This window comes from Venturia canescens, chromosome 1 (genome assembly GCF_019457755.1).
Source record: "Venturia canescens isolate UGA chromosome 1, ASM1945775v1, whole genome shotgun sequence".
Taxonomy (NCBI): domain Eukaryota; kingdom Metazoa; phylum Arthropoda; class Insecta; order Hymenoptera; family Ichneumonidae; genus Venturia; species Venturia canescens.
The window spans coordinates 6,875,709-6,897,480 of NC_057421.1; the positions used below are offsets into that span (position 1 = coordinate 6,875,709).

Sequence of the window (21,772 nt, forward strand, 5' to 3'; positions counted from 1 at the left end):
TCAATAGAATTTTTCTCGTATTGATAATCGCGATTTTCCGCAATTTTTACCCATTTTTGGGATTTTTTGTTTTTTTTTTTAGGCCGGAGCGTAACTAGATGGAAAATAACATTTTTGCCTCAATCGTTAACATCCCAAAAAATATTAAATCTGTTGATTTATGCGTAAATCTCGACAATTTTAGAAAATGTTTTTCTTCCGATACGCAATTTTGCAAAAAATTTTTAAAAATGGACTTGTCACACGATTCTCAGAAATCTAGCGCTTATCGACGAATATCGCGATGGAAAAATTAATGTTGAGAAAAATCATTACAGCTTCATGTCAAAAAAAGAGCTTTCTCAACCAATTAACTGCTCTATCAGAATGTTTCCTCGTTCCCTGTGATCAAAAATTTTCGTCAAAGATCAAACGAAAATTATTTTACTTCTGAACATAACGTAATCACGATTTAAATGAAAAAAAAAAAAAAAAATAAGTATTTGTTTTTCGATTCTGCCTACAATTCGTTGAAATTTTACTTTTCTCAGATCTTGGCAATTTTTTTTCTAGTAAAGGTAGACAATTGGTAGGCTAAACGAGTTCCGGAACGTTGTTTTGTTGGTTTTAACTTAATTTTTTAATGTTCACTTATTTTGTGTATTTTGTAAAAGTCGAAGAGTGGATAGTGGTGTCAGAAATTAGCGCCCGTTTATAACTAGGTCGCAGATCCATGGAAAGAGTAGATCGCAGCGCCCCATTGGTGAAAATGATTATTCCAAACAGTTCATGTTGGAAGTGATCGTATATCGGTCGACTAACCTCATTTGGAATTTTCGAAATCTAAATTCTTTGACAGAGTTTGACCGATTAATAAAAGGCTCCGTCAGGCCACGTAGGGCGATGACAAAAACGGGCTGACAGAGCCTTTTTTTAATCGGTCAAACTCTGTCAAAGAATTTCGATTTCGAAAATTCTAAAAGTGAGGTTAGGTGACTTATCCATACACTTATTAAGTGATGTGGAGGAAAAAATAATGTTCTCTAAAAGTCTCGTGGATTCTTGAACAGGCTCAACACTGCTGATATTTCAGAAATTTTACACGCGATCACGTATGCATACATAATATTGGTGTTTCAAATGAGGACTTATTGCCAAAAAAATGCTTCGGAATGCGCTTTACTGACAGCTCACTTGAAATTGATAAAACGACCAATTGAGTGCTCTTTGTACCGATTTTTTCCTTTTACACGCAGGTCAGTTGGATATTTAAATTCCCATTATTTATTTTCGACGATAACATTAACCTTCAAATTGTTGTCTCAAAGGCTATCGCTCTGGTTTTCCCCAAAAATGGTATTTCTATGTGATTTTTTATCAAAATGACAAATTTGGTTAAAAAATTTGTCTCCTTTGCAAAATGCCATGAATTTAACGAATTTTCTAATCTGGAATCGCGGTAGTGACTCGAGATAAGTACATTTATGAAAGAGAGTTCGCTATATCAGAAACTTTATCAAACCGACCGAGTTTCCAACTCTTTCGAGATCGTTCAAAATTTGTTTCTTCAATAATAAGATAATTACAGCACTTTTAGAGGATTTTGCGAATTTATATATATTTTTTTTGGATTTTTTGAATATTTTTTCGACTAACATTTTTCGAATTTCACATAAAAATGCAAGATTTGTTGACTCATTGTCAGTCTCCTCCTATTAGAAGGATGCTCGATAAATTATTTCTTGACAATCAGTATAGTTGAAAAAAAAATCTGAAGAATGTGAATTTGTGGTAAAAATAAAATTTGAATTTTCCCGCCCTCGTAACCGGCTGATGTTCGTCGGTAAGATCCCTCGCGGATATTACCACAGAGAATTTTTTTGGTGCAGTATGTAGCGCCATCTGCAACAGGCGATAGCAAGAATATAATGCCCGCTTCTTCAGCGAAAAGTATTGAATCGATGACGTCACAAAAGACGAGACAGTGGAAGGAGGTGGACGAGCGGGTAGTAGTGGACGGTTCGCGGCGCGTTGAAAAATGTCCAATTACATTAATTTATCGTCGGCGTAAATAGTAGTGACTTGTACGTGTTTCTCGTGCTCCGAGTGTTCCGGTTGTTTTCCACTACGGTATTCTTCTCAACAAAACACTTTCTTTCGTCGCTTTAACAGCACGTGGGGAGCGGGAATATTACAATTGCGATAGTACAGTGTTATAGAGCGAGACGATCCTTTATTCGGCTTGAAGAACGTGATAACGCGAGTGGTGTCAAAAAACATAAGACACGGAAAATTCATGATTTTGGCATAGCTGAAATCGAACACAAAACAAGAACGAAGAATAACGAGGTTCTCAGAGTTCAAAGGTCGTCGCGACATTCAAGATGATCCGATAGGGGTAAGAAGACGCGAGATTTTGTTTTTTCTCCTTTATCTCATTTTTTAGTCGAATATAAGCAACGTTCTTTGGAGATCCGTTCAACGTATTTCGCAAAATCGGGATTGGCCAATTCTACGAGCGTCGGGCTCCATGAAACAATGCATTTTGAGGTTAGGCACTCGCTTTAGCGTGCGCCGACCGTGTGAAAAGTCATTCTTTTACGCGCAACACCCGTATTAAAAAAAAACGACACAAAAAATGAAACCCTTGGCCGCTCTCTTGCTGTCGATGCTTTTGCCCCGTTCGAGAGTTCGAGTGAACGCCCATTTCTCGCGGGTGTACATATCCCCGAGCTCAAGCTTGACAGAATTGTGGATTGATGCGATCGATATTGTCGGTTTGCTTATCCTGGCCGGTCCGAAGAACAAAAAAAAACGAGTAAGTGGGAGGCGGATAAACAGCATACACGCGAGAAATTCCAAACTACGTGGGAACATCGCTACCAGTTCGCTTTTACATTTCCTTCCCAATCATGATTATTGTAAACCTCATTTATTTTGCAATTATTTTTATATTGCAAAAAACCTCCAACTTTTTCAGTCATCTTTGCATTTTGACTTTTTACGAAAAATTTTATTCAACCATTCTACAATAATCTGTTTATTAATAAATTCTCATTAAATTGACAAAATTGATATAAATAAATTTTGAAAAAGTAGCGAATAAACGAGACGCAATTGATCGAGTACGTTTTCAACGATGGCTTCATTCCAATCGACAATATTTTCATTCGTATCGCCCTCATTTACCGAGTTGAGGTTCCTATTTTTTGTTTTCCAAATGTCAAAGCAATTTTCATAGAACTCCAGCGTTTCTAGTGTTCCAACGGAACGAGGCATCCGTGATTAATAGCGAGCTTTCGATAGGTCGAGCTTTTATTCGTCAGTAATTACCATAATAATTTTCACGTGTTTCCGAAATGATCGTGATTGTTGTGGCTCGCACGTTCGTAACAACTCGATGCTACGCTCCAGTAACATTCTCGCTTCGCGTTTTAACGAGCTTCGACTGGACTTTGTTTCGGACCGTTCACTTCAACTTTCGGCCCCCGAATGTTTATTTATTTCGAGCAAAATAAAAGCAAATATTTCGACACTCGTAATCGTGACAAAATCGTTAAATATCACGAGAGTCCTCGTCGAAAAATCGACAACGTCGTCCGTCGATAATTTTTCGATCTCCCAAAAGTCCTTCTGCGCCGAGCCGTCTTTCTCTGCGTTCCTGTTTTTCCGGTGACATCTTTTCGACGCATCATACGCAGGCCTCTGCTTCGATGTAAATTCAGGGACACGGAGGACGATATTGCAAGGAAATTCTTGAGCGCCGGCAAAGCAAGGGCAACCGGATCACGAGATTATGAGACTTTCCTCGAGTCTTCGCGAACGAAGTCTTGAGGAACGGAGAAAAGAGAGATGCTAGAGAGACGAAACTGGCGGGCTGGGGGGAGGGCGCGGAGCGCGCCGGGGGGGCGAGGTGCCGGCTAAAGAAAGAGTATGGAGCGTTTCCACCACATTTACATGATCCGTGCATGCGTGCTGCACCAGGATATTGGAGTGTCGTCGTATACCATCCATACATATATGTAACAACCCTTCGTGGTCTCTCCGGACCGCAACCGATAATCGAATGACCGGAATCGCGTTGCTCCACCGTCCTCAACTTTAGGCATCAACCCCAAAAATATAAAATTATAAAAAGCTAGTCGGCGTGATCGAATGTTTTGCTCGTTTGTGTGGAAGGACAGGGGACAATTATACGTTGAACTTGATCGAGTATTTTGAGCTCACATTTCGTTCACGACACTTTTATTGGCTAAAAAATTTGTCTGCAATTTCGGATATTATTTTTTAATGGGCGAATTGAGAAAATCTTGGAAGCTGTGACGTGAAAAACGCCACGTTGTTTTTGAAAATTGGCTGAAAAAATAATTCAGAGCGCTCGTCTACTTGGACTAAAATTCTGTCATTTTATCGAGCATATTTAACCTACGTGTGACGAGTTTATCACATTAAAATATCGATCAGATGCGCCACTATAGCCGCATCGGTGGCGAACCTGTGCGGCAAAGTTGCCATAATACGCGACGAAACTAGTGCTGACTGAAGTTTCGTTTCGCAGAGTTCTCAAGTTTCGTTGACGAATTTCAGAAAATTTAAGCACAAACACAAATTTTTCGACTCGGTCGCTCCTTTCTCGTTGGAAAAAAGTGCTTGAACGACCTTGAAAATTTCGGACTTTGAACTCATTTCGAGATAAATGGGTCAAGTGGTAGAATGAAAATTTGGTTTTCGAGCAATACAAACTTGGTTTTAAGCGCATTCGCAGCAACAAGATTTATCGATACTTTAGGGAATACTTTTCAGCTACTTTTGGTGATGAAGAAACTACATTTTTTTTTTATTCGCCAAGCTAACCCCTCCCCCTGAAAATACGAGCCTGTTTACACCATGAAATGCTGAAGAAAATTTGAGCGTCTTTCGACACAACGTAGGATTTATTTTTCCTTAATCTTCAAAAAATTTGCGATTGTCTGACTCGATTTTTTGGCGAAGAAATGAAAGTTGTTTTGTAACAATGACACAGACGATTTTTAGAGCTCTGCATGACCACACGGAATCTTGAGCCGCAAAGGTTGTGTTACGATTGTACCACGCAATATATTGACGTTCGAATGGGTCGTAAAAACGGAATTTATGTGCTTCCACAAGTGCCTGATGGTTGGTAGTGAGGCATCGTTACGTGTGATCATTCCAAGGATTGAAAATCGTTTTGTGACCCTAATGGACTCCATGCTGGTTTTTTTTCCATTATGATCAACGCAGCTTCGAATTCTGTCGATCAATTAAGTCCGTTCTCGCTATTTTCTATAATTCTGGTATGAAATCCACTTTTTCTGAGTTTTGTTTCCATAAATAATTGGAAAATATTGTTCAAATTCATGCATTTTTCATAAGTGAATATATTTAGTATTTTATTGGTCCAGTCAGAACTTTTCACTTTGCTAGCGGAGTTGAGCCCTGAATTAAGGGAAAAATTTTTATTTGTCGACTAAAAATTGGACAAATTTTATGTGAACAAACTGAGATTTAAAAAATCGATAGAGTTTAAAAATAATAATCGCAAAATCCCACAATGTTTCTTGACATTTTCCAACCGATTTTGTTGCATCACTCGTTATTCTTTCGCTCAAAAGATCCTTCAAATTCAACAAGTTTTCCTTGATTTGTGAATACAGAATTCACGATTGATTTCAAGTCATTTTTCCAGCCAGGCTCTAACAGTAAATTGAAGGAGATGAAAAAAGAATCATACGGTCGATCTGTACAGAGGATCTTTTGGAAAACAACGTGAAACATGGGGCACTAAAATTTCATAGTTACTAGTATTTTTTTGAATGACGCTGAAGTTTGCAACGTTCGAGTCCAACGAAATGGTCTAAATAAACTGTCGAATAATTCCAGTAAATCTCCAATTTCGTTCGCTGCCGAATTTGCAATTCGTTATTTTTCAACCCACGTCGATGATTCGTGAAATAAAAAAATGATGAATTTCGAATATTTTTCGTTCATTTGTTGGACTCCAACGTTGCGAACTTCAGCGTCGTTTTTTTTAATTAGAAAAACAGATAACTGTCAATACAATTAAGGTAGGAGTCGCGCGACAATTGATATTAGACGAACTCGTGATTTTTAAATTATATCATTTTTACGTGATAAACTTTCATATGGCTAAAGGATTTAATAGGTTATACCGAAGATTATATCAAGAAACTTACGATCAAAAATAGAAATATAACACGGCATCTTATGAGAAACCCATCCCGCCAACACTGTGATTGCACAATTCGTTATTACACTGAAGTTTGCAACGTTCGAGTCCAATGAAATGATGTGAAAAAACTCTCCAACGGTTTTACTAATTCTCCAATTTTGTTACCTGCCTAATATGGAATTCGTAGTTTTTCGGTCTACACCAATGATTTGGGAAATAAAAAATTCGTGAATTATAAATGTTATTTTCGTTAATTTCGTTGAATTCCAACGTTACGAACTTCAGTGTCGTCAATTCGTTTCCTTATCGATTAGATATAGTTTATGTTAAAATTCCTCCTCATAGAATATGTTATAAAGATTCCAATGTGACCATAAAAATATAGGACCATCGACTCATTCGAACGACGCTGAAGTTTGCAACGTTGGAGTCCAACGAAATGAACGAAAAAAACATTTGTAGTTCACCAATTTTTGACTTAACGAAGTATCAGTGCAGATTGAAAAACTACGAATTGCGAATTCGACAGGAAATGAAATTGGAGAATTACTCGAATTATTGGAGGGATTTTTTAAATCATTTCGTTGGACTCCAACGTTGCAAACTTCAGCGTCATCTCATTCGAAGAGAATTTTTAAAATAATCTCGATGAAAATTCAGAAAATGGCAGGAGATCGACTGCCATGAAGTGGCTCGCGATATACTTGGCAACGTTAAGAATGTATACATATATGTTTTAGGGTGTGCGGAAAAAAACGATATTTTTTTTCCTTTGCATCCAGCCGAAAAAGGTAATTCAAGGTGAAAAAAAAGAGTTCCAGAAGGAGAGCTCACCAAAAAATTTTTTCGAATGGCGCTTTGCGTTTGAAGATTTTCCTTAAGAATAACCCAGGAAATGATTGAGACCTCTGATCATTGTATCGTAACTCTTCAGGAAAAAATCGCACAAAAACGACAATGATATGTTTTTATAGAAAATTGATTCCTCTACAAAAAAGGTCCTTATGAATATTCAGCTTGGAGCAACCATTCTGGTGCTATCACCCTTTGAAGTTGGATCGATAGAAAAAAAATTTTCATAATACTGTCGAAATCAAATTTTTCGTTTCACAAACAAACTTCTCGGAACTTTTTCGTAGAAAATTACTTGCTCTTTCAGAAAGTCGTTATTATTATTCGAACTTTATAATTTGAATAAAATTACTTATTTTTATGATTTTCATCAAATTATTGTAAACATGTTTCGTGCTTGGTTTCCATAGGATAACAATGATTTCCACTAAAAAACTCTTAAATATAAACTTTCCATCTCGTTTTCATTACAATTGGGTATGAAAAGGAATAACAAAAGAAACGACATTTATTAATAATCAGGTTTGAAAAGTCTTTACTTTTTGCCAGGAATTTTTTTAACCCGGTATCATACACAAAATTACAAACGAGGGTTATTAACCCTTTTGCTTACACGGAGTAAGATTTAATAATACCCATTGCTGAAGGGTGGTAGCACCAGAATGGTTGCTCTAACAATAAGCTGAATGTTCATAGGGACTTTTTTTTGTAGGGGAATCGATTTTCTATGAAAACATATCATTGTCGTTTTTGTACGATTTTTTCCTGAAGAGTTGTAATGCAATGATCAGAGGTCTCAATCATTTCCTGGGTTATTCTTATGGAAAAACTTCAAACGCAAAGCGCCATTCGAAAAAATTTTTTGGTGAGCTCTCCTTCTGGGATTCTTTTTTTTCACCTTGAATTATATTTTTCGGCTGGATGCAAAGTAAAAAAAAAAAATATCGTTTTTTTCCGCACACCCTAATATGTATACTTTTCGTGACGACCGGCGAGTTTGGAGGCTAGGATATCTCTCGACTGTCAGGTGAGAAGAGAACCGATATATATATGTATGTATTGAAAAACCGAGTCAAATAAGCAATCATAAGATATTTCTAATCATAAATTATTAAATATGATCTTGTATAAATTTATACGAATACAGTTTAAATTGCCATAAGATTTATTCAATATAGAAAACCTTTCTTATAACCTATTTTATTTCGACGATTAATAAATAGTCATTTGACCATAGAGTCGCGCGAGACTCTTACCTTAAGGTAACTCCTATACTACATGCTCGTCAAATGAGTGCTAAATTTTCAAAATGCTTTTAGACCAAGTTTAACGTACCGATTAAATGTATTGTTCGTGGATTCGTATTACAGCATATCTTATTAAGATGTAAAAATATTAATAACGCTAGCTTTGCAAAACCATCAACTCATAAATGCAAATTTTCACGCTGATACATTTTCACTGGTATTTTTCAAAGCATTATATTTTATTGCAACAAGTCTCATTTTGTTCGTCAACTGGTCCTCTATGAATCCAGCATGTAGTTGTTTTTTTAACTCGATCGTTTCACTGTTGCAGCTAATTGTTCATTAAGTGAAAAAACGTTTTCATTCATAATTTTTGAAGGAGTGAGTTTAAAGGAAAATCTACGTGGTGAATTCGTAGATCAGTTGAGGAACAAAATGAAACATGGTGCAATAAAATCGGTTAAAAAATACAGATGATTCTTTGAAAAATAGCTGTGAAAATGTGTCATCATGGAAATTTGCATCTATCAGTTGATAGTTTTGCAAAACTATCATTTTAAATATCTTTTCACGTTAATAAAATACGCTTCAATACATATCTACTAACAATAAGTTTAATCGGTACGTTGAGCGTTTTGAAAATTTAGCACTCATTTGACTAGCATGCAGTGCAGGAGTTACCTTAACCGGTGGATTGAACTGTGCAAAAATATACTTAAAAAATGTAAAACTCTTTCGTTTACTCCTCATCAGCAATTATAGCCCAACTACAGCAATATTCATCAGCATTAAAGTATCAGTTCGCGTTGAAAAAAGTGTTTCTCCAGTGTTTAGTTGACCTTGGCTCAAGAAAACTGTGTTTGCTACGATGAGTAATGACTCTTGGCAAGGTACGCAGAAAAAGGGATAAAAACGTTGTCGTAGTCGGGGATAAGCGAAATAAAAAAGATGGTATTGCAATAAAAATAGACAACCGCGAAACGGCGTTCGGGGTGGAAAACAAAAGCGGGTATTGCGGGGTGAAAAATTCTAGACGAATCGCCGGGAGGATCACGAGCGGCATCTGTATGTGTCTGTGCTGACTTTGCGATGCTTCTGCGCCACTAGGATCCCACATAACCGTCATATCGCGCACATGCCACGGGCCAAAGCGTTTTCTCTCTTTGTCTAGCGTATTTTTCGCTTTTGTTTATCCCGCTCGTCCGTAGAACCGGCGAGTGGCGCGGCGAGCGTTTCTTCAACGAGAGATCCGTCCGCGACCAACCTACTTGACCCTCCCTGCTGGTAATACGTGCTCTGTGACAGACAGTAAACAACCATTGTTCATCGCTTTATTCCCAGTGAGCCCCGGAGGGAGACGCGATCGTAACAGAAAACACGTGGTGTTTATAGTGGATCGCGACATCCTCGGAACTCGACTTCGAGTCGAACCAAAAAACTTGCCTCGTTCTTATGTAACGGATTAGTCGGTGTAAAAAAGGAGGAAAATTATTGGGGCTTTTTTTTCGTGTTCTAAATACGGTGTGTGCTCAAGTTTATTTCAAACGTGCTTTTCCCGGTTAGCGAAACGAGATAAATATCATTTATCAGCGTTGTTTCTTGTTGTGCTCTCGGTATCCGTGCTTTCTGTGACGTATTATGAATAGCGACACGTAACTCTTCGATGCAGTTGATTCGGTACTTTGTGGAGGACGAGCCTCTTGTTTATGCGTGGCCTCATCGTAAGTAGGTGGCGGATTATCAGCATATTTTTTTTATATTCACGAAATTACGACGTTGAAGTTCACGACGTTGGAGTCCAACGAAATGAAGGAAAAAAACATTCGACATTGACCAATTTTTTTATTTCACGAAGTATCGATGCAGCTTGAAAAACTACGAATTGCAAATTCGACAGGGAACGAAATTGGAGAATTACTGGAATTATTGGAGGCTTTTTAAAATCAATTTGTTGGACTCCAACGTTGCAGACTTCAGTGTCATACGAATTTGTATTTTTTTTTTCATTATGCGCGGTGTTACTGATTACGTTAGTGAACATTGATAATCATCACGCTGAAGTTCGCAACGTTGGAGTCCAACGAAATGATCTAAAAAATGCCTCAAATAATTCCATTAATTCTCCAATTTCGTTCCCTGCCAAATTCGCGATTTATAATCGCGCATTAATGATGCAATTTTTATGCCTTTAGCAGCAATGTAGGACTTTTCGTATGATCAAAATTCTCTGTTTTTTGAGCTTGTGGATAAAACTCAATGGAATATTGAACGCAATGCTTAAGGAGGGTGGATCACGAAATCCAAATAATCAGAATTTGATCAAATTTGGTGATGACATTCTTTGGCATCAAGTATAGAAATGTAATTTTTTTCAATTTTTTTTCCACATGGTTATCGAATAATTGAGCGTTAAATCGAAGTTCTTATGCACGAGATGTAAACTGTATATATGTAAATTCTATGCTTATATACGTGAACTTTAGTGTTCAATTATTCGAGAGCTATGTGGTAGAAAAATCTAAAAAAATGTATATTGTTTTATATATTTTGAAAAAATATATTTACCAAATTTTATGAAATTCTTAATGTTTTTAACATGAGCTTTTTTTTTTTTAACATCAGCTTGGCAACATTGTATCATCGCGATCCAGCCTCCTTAATCGGGAATTTTGGGAACAAATCAATTTTTCAATGCTGATTCAAACATCAGAGGAATTTAGAATTATTCGAAGCTTCGTTTTTTTCTGCTATTTTCATGGTTTTCAATGTTTTTAAGAAAAATCGCTAAAAATCACGCGACCTTCGGGTAATTCATTGTAGAACAAAATTCGCATTTACAAAAATGGCAGAAACGATGATTTCATAATTTCTGAAAAATCAACCCCGAAGAACGACATTTTTACATAATTTTGGTTGCCTAGTGGCGTTGTTAAGCGTTTCGTGGCTGTCGACTGGTGAAACTGTCAATTAATTTTGTTAAGCTTTTAAGGACCGATCTCACCGAAATACCGACCACTAGTTTGGTCGAGCACTCCACGTGAAAAATTCATCGATATTATGCACAATTTTCGCTTAAAAAAATGATTTAACAAACTCGGTTTATCCGAAACTGTTAATTCCATCGATATTTATCTACTTCGATAAATACTTCAGAAAACAGGCACCAAAATATCGTCACAAATCAGCATACTGGCCGCTCAAGCCACTTGTAGTATAATTTTTCATTTCTCAGTCGATTTTTAATGGTAACGTTCAGAAATCCAAGCATTCTGAGAATTAGAAATACAATCGCGGGTGACAATGATCAATCTTTTATCCTCTGAATACCGAATAACAAAATTCAGTAATTCATGACGAGCGCGCGATCTTTTCATGCAGGAATAAGTTTTTGAAAATGATTCATTCGAATTTTAAATTCATTCTTCATTTATGTGTAAATAGAAAAATTGACAACTCGCCATTCTGGATTACTTGAATTCTTTAATTTACTTTTTAATCTGAGACTTCATAACGATGATCGAAAATGTACAAAATTTTTGAAAAATCAGATACAATTTGAAGGTACGCATTTTAACCCTTAGTATGCATCTGGGGTCAGGTTGACCCCAACATTTTTTTCTCACATGAATAGCATTTACAGATGAGTATCTCATAAGTAAAACCCCCAATATTAAGAAATCGTTATCCCCTCTCTAAAAGTAGGGAGCATAGCCAACCTCATACTCGAAAATAAATACACTTTTTGGAACGGTTGCAAAGTGGACTATTTTTCCCTTAAAGCATGGACCCTTGTCTGTAAAAATCTGTAAGGATTTTTTTCAAAACTCAAAATTTAATTTTTTACGAGAGATTTAACCGAAAAAGTGCTTTTTACGCGCACAATCAACTTTGAGCACGTTTTTGAACAATGAAAAAAGAGTTTTTTGGAAATCCGACTTTGCAGCCTTAAAGTTGGATCAATTCACTGCAAAAAGTGACTAAACCTTTTATTCCGAAAAGCGCATAGTTACCGAGATATTCGATGTCAAAAATGACCTGGGGTCAAAGTGACCCCATGTGCACGAAATGTCTCGTCGTGAAGATGTGCACACTAAGGGTTAATGCCCTTCTGACCGTGCAGACGAGACTTATGCGAGGCTTCGTTCTTTCTTTACAGCGTAATGCGATTGATATGAAAACTGAGAGAAAACCGAAATTTCGCTCGTCTTTTTCCGAAGGCAAATCCTGTGACTGTAGCGTAGTTCTCAGGATCTGAAGTAACTTTTTAGAAAAATGTAACGAAGGTTTTCGTTTCCTTCTCTTCACTAGACCCGTCAAGGCGTTTCTTGCAGAAACTCCACAGAGAGAATTAAATTTGAAAAATTACCGTGAGCAACGATAGTGCGGGGAGGAGGTGCAATTTATGACATTATGGGAGAAAAATTGAATTTTCCTATAAATTAAATACTATTAATTGTTCCACGTAGGAACTTTTATCGGTGTATTTAGTAAGTTTTGACGTTCCATCTGCAATATTTACTGTCATAAAACTAAAAATTTCTCAAAATCTTTAAAATTTTACAGTGCCTTACAGGAATGAATACTTTTCGTTAACTTGTCCTCCCTCCAGTCAAATATATCAAGGTCAATTTTACAGCGAATTTCACGCCAAATATTACCGTTTAATTCTCTCCAAGGATCCAATCAATGACGGGATACCTTATCAAGGTCGTAGTCTCCAGTTTTCTGAGCGCTTTTTTCGAGAGTTTTTTACTGTCTAGGCCCACCGAACAAACATTTCGAGTTTTGGTCCAAAATTTTTACTACATATTCTAAATATACAGAGTACTTTCGATACATGTAAAAAGAAGTCGATTTTTTTAACCCGAGTTACCAGAGTAGCACCTTAAATGGTCGGCAGTACGAATGAACCGCCAAGCTCATATTTTACGTTGTACAACGATGTTATATGGATAGGTTAACCAATATGAACGAGCAGATGTTTCGAAATGACGCTGAAGTTTGCAACGTCGAAGTCCAACGAAATGATATAAAAAAACTCCCGAATAATTCCATTAAATCTCCAATTTTGTTCCCTGCCGAATTCGAAATTTGTAGTTTTTCAACCCACACCAATGATTCGTTAAATAAAAAATGGGCGAATAAAAATTTTTTTTTTCGTACATTTCGTTGCAAACTTCAGCGTTGTTTCTCGAAATGATATCTGGATAGCCAATCGAGTCCTTTTCATCGACAGATGCGATCCAAAACTGAGTCGAAAAAAGTTGGTGTCATAAAAAGCGAAAAAAAAGAATTTCCACAAGTCTAAACCGTCTACTTTTGCGATAATTATTCGTGTTTTTAGACACATTTTCCACTTCACATTTTGTATTAAAAAATAATGTTTCCTAGATAGTTGTTCGTGCAGAATTTTAGTGAATGATTTTCATTATAACCGAGCCGACAAAGCTGCAATTTTGACGACCACTTCAGGCTTCGTTATGTACATACGAAAAGCGTTCTTGCGCGAGTCTCGATAGGTGAGGGCGGTCACATCGCTCGGTTCTTCCGGTAACAGCTGCGTTAAAATACCGCTCGTTCCCTCAAAGAATCCAAAAGCAATATTATCTGCGCCTGCCGTCGTTCTCTATCGGATACCGAGGGTGAGTTTTACTCTCTACGTGGGCTCAGCGACGAGGCGGGAGTGCCAGACTTTGGTGCACCCGAAAGATGAACAAGTTTTCCGACCGGCGGTGTGCAGACTCTTTCCCAGTTGCGGGCATGGGCAAGTGGAAATAAGGAGGACGAAAGAATGAAAAGTAGGAGGAAGCTGGATGGGGAAAACTCGGAATTGCATGTCAACTTATCAAACATGATGACAATAACCGGCTCGTATCCGGAACCGTGATTTACCACGCAACCATGAGATTTCATTGAAAAACGCGAAAAACTGTAACTCAAAATGATCTTGATAATTCTTCATCGGTTGAGCGCGAAAAGTTATTTCATAGAGTAACAAAGTAAATCGATCAAACTCGAAAAACCCCTTTCAATGAATTCAATCTAGATTCGGTCGTTTGACAGTGAAATTATAAAAAAATCGACATGAATAGTTTTGTAGATTTTTTAAAACACTTTTCGGGAACCGTTTGCCGATTAATTGGAATTCACCAAGCTGCTCACTGTCAGTGATAATACTTGAAATGAAAATTGGTGCTGCATGGTCGAACAGGGAGGCACCGTCCGAGTACAAAAAATAAGGTAACGGTGACGGCAGCAGTTACGCGAAGAGCGATAAATATCGCCTCCGTTGGAAAGATGTGCTCGAGAAGCACCACTTGCGGGTAATGGTACTTGGCGTCCGTACCAGCGCCAAAATCACTGTACAACCACCATCGCCCCCATCAATAGTCTCAAAATCATAGAGAGAAACAGAGAAGAAGAGAAGGAGTGAAAAGCCTTCTGCCTAATTCATTCGTCTCGTAGCTTCGTATTTAATCAAGTGGAATGTTTTGAGCCCGAAATTGCAGCAGTGCGAGTCGAGTGTCGTGATTAACGGAGAAAAAAATGAGGTCAGATGGCGATCTGATTCTAATCGGATTTAGAATGAAAAGAGGAATGACTGCAGCGATAGTAACAGTTGAAAATAATAATTCGGTCCTTAAAAACAAACGCTGATTAAGGAGTTTCGGTACAAAAGTCTAAATATTAAGAAATTGATCAAATTTGGTGATAATGTTCTTCAACATCAAGTGCGAAAACACAAATTTTTTCAAAATTTTCTTCTACTTAGTTATCGAGTAATTACGCATTAAAGCAGATTTCTTATGCCCGGAATGTATACCTATATTTATGGAAACGCTATGCTTATACACGTCAACTTTAGTGATCAATTACTCGATAACTGTGTAGAAGAAAAATCTTAAAAAATTTGTATTGTCAAATTTGGCACTAAAGAATATGTTCACCAAATTTTATAAAATTCTGAACTTTTTGAAATTTTTTATGCTTTTAGCATGGTTTAGCATGGCAACATTGTATCGCCTGTACCGAAACTCCTTAAAAGTGTTGTGCATGACGTTTTGTCGCGGATAATTTTGTTTCTCATCTGAAAATATGACCAAATTGTAAAAGGATTCTGTCATTGATCGAATAACGCGTTGGTAACTGTTGCCATTTTTAATGAGCAGTCTGAAATGCAAATAGTTGAAACTCAACGAGTCCGAGCTGAGCTGCGGGTCATGAAGTGCGGTCAGTCCTCGCAACTGATGAGGCACTCAAGTCTTGGGCAGCGCAAGAAAACGCCAAAACGGTCGTCTTGTGGATTCAGTCGCAGCACTCGACGCCGAAGTTTGCAACGTTGGAGTGCAACGAAATGAAGGAAAAAAAGATTTGTAATTCATCGTTTTTTTATTTCCTGCAAACTTCAGCGTCATTCTACATTTGTGTTTAATTCTTCGAATCGGTAGGCGTTATTATAACGACTATTTTTCATTTCTACTACAATAATAGTTACTGATTGTGAGCTGAGAAGGGGCCGTGTCTCATATCAGAATGTCTGCACTGATATGAGCACAAGTTACACTGTTTTGTATTCGTTCAGAAAAGCTCCGCTAATCTACTCAAATTTTTATGTCACTTCAATGAATTGTCAGAAGTTACACGACATCTGGCAGACGTTGGCGATGATAAAAATCTCAACAGTCCACGTGCGTGTTGTTACTTCACGTCAATTTTTTATACAAATACATGAACATAAGAGAGGCCGGGGTAAACAGGGTGCACGAAGAACGAAGATTTTTTCTATCTCCGGTTTTTTTTCAGAATTAAGGTAGATTGTGCCCGAAGGATCGTGTTTTATGGATGTTTTAATTGGATCGATTATTACTCCCTAATTAAAGATATTTTTACATTAATTTCAGAGTTATTAATTGTAAATTGTAAATAAATTTGTTCAACTTATCTTTTGGCGAATGGAATTACAAGCTGTTAATTAATCGGAGATCTATCACTGTCTGAACCCGAAATTTCATTCGTCGCTGGTGAAAATTCTATAGTTTTTTATGTAAAAAATCGCATTGGCCTATTTCGACCCTGGACCAATAGAGAAACGAGATCATGAGTCGATTAACAAGACTTCATGAGTAAATTTACATTGCAGTTAATGAAAATTCTACAATGTGTTTAGGATTTTCCGTTTGCGCTAAAAACGATTTTCTTATTCTTCAAAAATGGCAAAAAAACGAGTTACGAATCATCCGAATTTGATTTATGGTCTCAAAGCATTTTCAACCAGCATCACTGTTTCTAATTTTTTAAATGATCAGTCAATTTGATGAAACTGCAAAGCAGCACGTGCAACATTTAATCATACTTTTTCTCCATACACGTTAGATCTTAAGATCGTGCGTTATCGTATTTTTGGAATGTTGTCTGTATTGTAATAAATTTTAATTTTTCTACAGAGGCGCTGCTGTAGATTTAACGTCTTTTATTTATTTATACTTCAACGAAAAATCCTCTACCCTGTTTTTTGAATCCTCACCCCGTCACGATTGCTCTGTCAATGACACTGAAGTTTGCAGCGTTGGAGTCCAACGAAATGATTTTAAAACAGCCTCCAATAATTCCAGTAATTCTCCAATTTCGTTCCCTGCCGAATTTGCAATTCGTAGTTTTTCAAGCTGTTTTTTCCTTCATTTCGTTGGACTCCAACGTTGTAAATTTCAGCGTCGTCTCTGTCGTAACCAGGCTCTCCACGCTGAATTTTATTCGACAAAGCAAGATCGCTCGTATTACACCAGAAGACTGTGCTAAATCTAACAAAGCCCAATTTCCCACAAACCTGATTCGATTCCCCGATCACTAATATACCACCGCGGCGTTCCTAAGTGGATGGTCCTTTACCTTTTCCTTCTTCTTCTTCTTCTTCTTCTTCTTCTTCTTCTTCAATTAACTGTTTACGATTCCCTTCAAAAATTCGTAAGTGGCGTCGAGGCCAATCTTGCGGAAAAAGACTGAGAGATCCAGGTAGTGAATATACATTCTCCACTTTTTGTATATTAAAGTAATCTGCCAATATACCTGAATCCGTAGGATCTTTGGTAACGAACAAAAAGATAAAAGCTTCGTCGGCCTGGCTTGTTGAGCCGCGTCAGATCCGCCCGTTCCCTTGTCAGCTCGCCTTCTCTTCGTCGTCGTGTTGGAGAGCGATCATCTCTTCGGATTCAGGGATAATGGCGGCACTCTCGAGACTTTGAAATGTTAATGAAACGCGTCTGCCGATCGATTAGGGAAATCGAGCGTCAAAAAATTCTTCAACACATCTTTTTTCTAATCCTCTCTCATCATTTTCTTATCCCACAATCAACCGTTCGAAGTAGCGAAGTCTGACGAAACGCATTTACAAAGCTTCGATATTTCTTTCTCAAGGCTGTTGTCTCGTTAAGGTATTCCTTCCATGAACCCGAATATTCTACAAATAACTCATTTTAAATAACAGCAAAGTAGTAAAAATGCAAGCGAATAGATCGGCGCAATTTCAGGACAGGTTATCGAACATTTAGTAAAGAATTAAAACCTGAAAAATCGTACAATTTGTGCGGAAGCTTATGGAGATTTCATCATCGCCACATTTCTATATGTCTTATACTAATTAATTCTAAATTCCTGATACAAACTGTCTCACAGATTTAAAAAATGTAGATACGATAAAAGTTACCGAATTCTTAAGGAGTTTCGATACAGGCGATACAATGTTGCCATAACATAAAGAATTTCAAAAAGTTCAGAATTTTATAAAATTTGGTCAACATATTCTTTAGTGCCAAATTTGACAATACAAATTTTTTAAGATTTTTCTTCTACACAATTATCGAGTAATTGATCACTAAAGTTCACGTGTATAAGCATAGCGTTTCCATATATACAGGTATACATTTCGGGCATAAGAAATCTGCTTTAATGCGTAATTACTCGATAACTAGGTAGAAGAAAATTTTGAAAAAATTTGTGTTTTCGCACTTGATGTTGAAGAATATTATCACCAAATTTGATCAATTTCTTAATATTTAGACTTCTGTACCGAAACTCCGTTGGAAAAATGGGAGAAGCAAAAGTTGGTAAATATTCGGAAGTGGGGCTCCTGCTGTAATCGGGCTGAAATTTTTTTTTTACCTTCTTTATGCATAAAGAACATGAGAAAAAATAATATTTAGGTGGCGCAAGATGTTATTGGTCAAAAAAAAACATTTACCATTATATATTCATTTTTGCTTTTATACATTGAGAATGTTCGTTTTCTACTGTCGTTCGAAATTTAGCAAAGGTGAACCCACGCACAGAGAGAGAGAAAGAGAAAGAGAGAGAGAGAGAGAGAGAGAGAGAGAGAGAGAGAGAGAGGTACTATAGCGAACGCTGAAAATCTCGTAAATGTACAAGACAGCAAATTGTTGCAAATATAAACATACATTTACTCAAATATATATGTATAGGTCTGACGGCAGATTCCAGGTCATATGGCAGTTTTGAGGACAATCCTGGAATTCTTTTAGTAACATGGATGGCAAACGTTGCGCTCCTTGGCAGGGCTACTCCGGAGATTTTTTCCTAAAAATTCCGTCTCCCACCCATTTACTTTTCAAAAATTTTCTTTTTTCTTTATTTAAATTAAAAAAGTAAAAGAAAAAAATTTTAGATTTTTTGTGGATTACATTTTTTTTGGTCATGCGCCACCACAATAACACGAGGTACAATGTTTTTTTTTCTATGGGAATTCATAAAAAAAATTTTCAGCCCGATTATAGCAGGAGCCCCACTTCCGAATATTTACCCAAAAGTTTTTTCTATGTATAACTGCGACTTCTCAGAAGTTAGGAATCAGTCGAAATTTCGAGTGCCCCAAAACACGATCGTGCGAAAGGAATACCTTAAATAATAAGAGATTTCAATGGAACATTGCAATCAATAAAATATCACAGAGAAAAAAACGTCTGAAAAATTTGACGACATTCAAAAGAATGGTTGAAAAGTTATTAATTGATCAACATTGAGCTGGTTTCTTATGGAATTATTCGAAATATCCCAACATCTTGGCTTCAATAGACGAGATGTTTGTACCCAAGTTTGAAAATTTGAGAATTTTTCTTGAAGCATCGAAAAACGCGTGTGCCCAATTTCAAAAGGATTAAGAAACGACAGAACGGTGGGGGAAAAAGCTTTCCGAAAGGATGCAAAGGGGGTTTCATTTCGTCCTGACAAAACGAAACGGAATGTTTCGCTCCGTGAAAATTTTGATTCGTGTCTCGATTGTACGTAACAAAAAGTTTCACCAAAAGACAACGATCGGATTCTCGCAGATGCGAGAGGTCTTTAAGGGGCACTAATTTCAAGGAACGTCGATCCCAACACATCGATCATTGTCAACGACGAAGGAAGTGAAATTCGGACCCAACTCTTATCTGCGTTCATTCGTGAGATTTGCAGCTAAAGCAGATTATTCAAAAAATCTGCAGTTCCCATTTCGCCATAACTCGACGAGTGTGCTAAATTCAGTAACGGATCGTCGCACTTATTAAGAGTTTTTCGCTATGGAACGGCCTGTATGGTAATGATAGTTTAACGTGTGAAACTGGAATGGAGGAAAACGGGTTCCCGGCATTTTCTTCCCCCCGCCTCTCGAATACATCACCCTTCATTTCGCTAAGACAAACCCACTATCTTTAGTTCTTGTAAAAGAACGTATTTTTAATACGAACGTACAAGTTATTGCTCGAGTGAATGAGGTTGATTTTCGTTCGATCATGAGATTAACCACGAGGAATGAAAATAACCTCGATGTGGTACGAAGGTGCCGATTTTGGACGGAGTTTTGTGATGAATTCGCTCGACGATTTTGCGACCATTGGAACGTCCCTCGAAATTGGAGTGTCGAACCACCTGCGCTCGTTTCTTGACCACCACTTTTGTGGATTTAGTGGATTTTCAAGATTTCGCCTTTTTTTAAAAAATATTTTCTCTGCCTCGATTTCGTATTTTTCTTGCTTCCGGCCCCGGCGGCGAGATCTTTGTATATTTTGTCAGCGTATACACCGCAGCGCTTTATTTATTCATGTCGAATTGCGGACTGCCGAGTCTCTCCGCGGTCGTTATACTACACCCCCTGTATATATAGGTACGGGCGGGAGGAGGAGGCTTTGGAAATTCAGAGGAACGCGTGGAATTGCGTCCGACTTAGCGGTAAGGGGTCGCATCGACGCGCAGAAGGCGGTAGAAAACACGAATGCTGGCTGTTTGGCGTCGCTCGCGAGAAGGCGAAGGCCTTCTAATGATGACATTTAAATGCAGTAGCACTTGTTCGGTGCTTCGTGGCGTGCGAGCAATACACATACGGGCTATTTCGCCTCGAATCGACTCCGTTGCGATCTTTAACGGGCTTTTGTTCCACCATTTTTTCAAATGCTCCACTTTTACACCGCTTGGAGCTTGAGACATTTTTTTTAAAACTTACTATGAGAAAGCTCAAACACGAGTAATTGAGGAAGTTGAGGTTATTTTTTTTACCCAAAAATTATAAACTGTACTTTTCGAAAGTTGGGCCAGTTTACAGTTTGGCAATGTTGCGTACACTTTAAAGAAGAGTTGGGATAAAAAGACGAAAAACTGGTGAAAGCTCGGTCGAAAACACGGACAGTGACGACCCTGGCTTCAAAAAACTGCACGGGAAACAGATTATTATTAATATAATCTCAGCAAATCTCCTAATAAATTTGAAAACAAGATGGTCAAGATGCACGATGCTCAAAGCGTACTCTATGAAGTGCTATATTTTTTATTTTGGCTTCCTATTATGATAATCTATTTATAAAAAAAAAATTAGAAATAAACCTTGAAATTTTCGGAAGTTAGAGCGTCGACAGCCTTTTTTTGAAAATTTCAAAACGTCGTAGGATTCACATTTTTTTTCAAATTCTGATAAAATTATCAGAGAATGAAGAGTTTGTATAGATTAACATCTGTGCAAAACGGTAGCCCTGTGTCTCAAATCGTTTTCGAGTTATAAGCGTTTGAATTTTGCAGTGCCATAACATACACACTAGGGTGCTTAAAAAAAAATCGATTTTTTTTTTTTCGTGGGCCGAAGAGGAATGTTAGTACATGTAAAAAAAGTGACTTTCCCAAAATTTGAGATTAAAAAAAAATATTTAGCGGTCCCTCAAACGACTTTTCTATGTTTTTTCTTATTTTGAGGAAAATCATCATGGGAAAAGTCTTAAAAAGTCATGAAACGTTATGTAAACATAAAATGCACTTTCTTTGTTGAATAAGTGAAATATTGTGAACATAAAATACATTGGAATAATGCGCTGAACATCACTATACTACACAATTTCATTGCAAAATTATGTTATATGTTTTTTAGGGTGCGTCAAAAAAAATCGATTTTTTTTTGTGGGCCGAAGAGGGATGTTAGTACATATAAAAAAAGTGACTTTCCCAAACTTTG

At 37.2% G+C, this 21,772-nt stretch overlaps 1 protein-coding gene across 1 annotated transcript in view; it reads left to right on the forward strand.

Moving 5' to 3' along the window:
• The first annotated feature begins 1,049 nt into the window (after positions 1–1,049).
• LOC122409179 (homeobox protein PKNOX2) overlaps positions 1,050–21,772 on the forward strand; it is a 29,866-nt gene continuing 9,143 nt past the window's right edge. Inside the window, exons 1-2 of the mRNA XM_043416520.1 lie at positions 1,050–1,235; positions 1,869–2,377. The gene's annotated coding sequence lies outside the window, so the exon portion shown is untranslated. The remainder of the gene's footprint in view (positions 1,236–1,868; positions 2,378–21,772) is intronic.